The sequence below is a fragment of the Thamnophis sirtalis genome, unplaced genomic scaffold (assembly GCF_051295495.1).
Source record: "Thamnophis sirtalis isolate CommonGarterSnake01/CBP01778 unplaced genomic scaffold, rThaSir2_p1.2 scaffold_1, whole genome shotgun sequence".
Taxonomy (NCBI): domain Eukaryota; kingdom Metazoa; phylum Chordata; class Lepidosauria; order Squamata; family Natricidae; genus Thamnophis; species Thamnophis sirtalis.
The window spans coordinates 9,342,097-9,344,454 of NW_028261381.1; positions in this window are offsets into that span (position 1 = coordinate 9,342,097).

Genomic DNA, 2,358 nt, shown 5'->3' on the forward strand with positions numbered 1-2,358 from the left:
TTGTTGTGTCTTTATCTTGAAAAAGTACTTGTTATAAAATTGGCTTTTGTACTGAATTGCCCTGAGGTTTGGGTCTTTATTTTTTCTTTTCTCCACCAAATATTTTCCTATCATATGTCCACTGTTTTCTTCCATTATGATTTGCTCTACTGAAGCAGTAATGAATTCAAAACTGGATATTTATTGAATATTGAAACATGGCTATGGATTATACACTAAAATAGGTGTATACCTGGGGTTGAAATATTATTAGGAGGCTATGTACAATATGCAATGTTTAGTGAATAAACATTACACCAAATATCCACCAGCAAGTTTTATGGTGGCTGCTCATGGTAACATTCTTGTTCAAAAGGGGGAAATGGCACAGATGTCTAACTGATGATAGCTGCCATTGTATGTGGGATATGGAAAGAGAGCACATTTCAGGCCCAATGTAAAAGAAAAATGAAGCCTGTGGTTAACAGATGTCATTCAAGTTGTCATTTTGTGGCTGCTGTTCCCACTTAACTATCTGGAGGTTGGAAAGGAAAATTGACAATTGATTAGCAAACATTCATTTCAACTTCAGATGACATTGCAAACCTGGGGTTTACATGGGACGTCTGTTCTAGGCTCACACATTGTGGTAACTTGAAGGGTTAGCAGGGAAAGCATTTGTTGGTCAGGGACAATACTGTTAATTTAGAAGAAGACTAGGGCTGCAGCTGTGCAGTGAAAAGTTGGGAGCCATGCAATGTTTATGGAAAGCTTCCAAGGCCACATTTTTAAAAACTTGTATCTCAATTGCTACTTCAAATTTTCTTTAAACGTGCCAGAATCTTATGACACTTAGATTCTCAAATTCTGGAAGATTGTGATGTACCCGTGGTTCGCTCATGAGGCCAATGTTGAGAAAAGACATGGACACGAGCTTTCTCGGGATGAGGCGACCCAGATTGGGGGTCTGGGAGCCCCTTTTATTGAGATAGGACAAAGGCAGGAGGAGCAATCAGCATGTGATTTAAGACAGCCTGTCAAACTATAATTGCTAATCTACTGCTCAGAGAAGTTCTGTCTAATCCTGGGCGTCGTTGGGTAAGGCACATCTAGAGTGAACTATCAGGATGTTATGTTCTTTAGGAGTTTGTTTTTTCCTATGTGGTTCAGCGTGGCTGCGCATGCCCTGTTATGCACTAGGCCATGGGTGACCCACACCTACACAAGGAGTTATATGACAACAGAAGATATCAAAGAATCTGAGATAATACAAAACAAAAAGCTTTATTTAACAACATTCATGGAAAACATGTGAAAGTCTCACCTTTTAAGCTCTACTTTAAGCTTGGGGTTTGTCTAAAATAATGTGCATCAGATGCTTATATATACTAATTCATGGGCTGCTTCCCATCTCCTACTGGAATAATATTTTTTTAATTCCAAAGCTAAGTAGGGTTCAAAACACTATTGCTTACTAGTTAATAATCACTTTTTTTTCTATCCCTGTTGCTTCTTTATCCCGTGGGGAAGACATGCTTTTCAAAGTTCTTTTAAAGGTGCCCTATAAGAGTCTAGGAATTATTTTTCCTATGAGTCTTATAAATTCATGATGAGCAGAGAAGTATGTAAACATTTAAATAGCTATATTTTGATTTTATTTATATGGATTGCACATATGCACATAATGAACTGAAAATAACTGTTCTCTTCTGGCCCTTCCTATCTCTTATTCAAAAAGAAAATAGTTGAATGGATCCAATAATAAGTGAAACATTTTATGAACCTTTCATACTACCTGGGGAAAAGGAATTATTGGTTCTTAGGCTCCCCCTCTTTAGAAAGGCATGTCTGATGTTATTGCTCACTTCCGATATTTTTCAACTGGAAAATCCAAACTAGTTTTTTTTTAGATACATGTATATGGCTGCCTTTCAACATATATTTTTAGGGCAGCTCACAGATAAAAAGCAAACGACAAGTTTTATTATATTCAAAAAATAGCAGTTGAACATAGCACGCATACAAAAAAAATGTAAATAGAGCCAACATTTTATTTATGAGTCACCTCCAGACAACATGGCCTTAATCATTGATTTGACCTATTTCATTACAACTGTACATTTAGTACAGTTGCTAAAGGTGAATTTAAGCCATCACCTTTCTGGGAAGGGGTCAAGACAACATCAGAATATGTCCTTTTAAACTGTTCAGTGGAACATCTCTGTGTAAGGATGAGTCCTACCCGAGAGGTTCAAGAGCTATTAATAAAAGAGCCACTGTGGATTTCAAAAAGGTTCAGGCCATCTACTTTTCTTAGCAGCTTTAGATGTTTGCCTTCCACCAGAGCTAGCCTGATCTTTCCCCCAATAGTTCCAATCC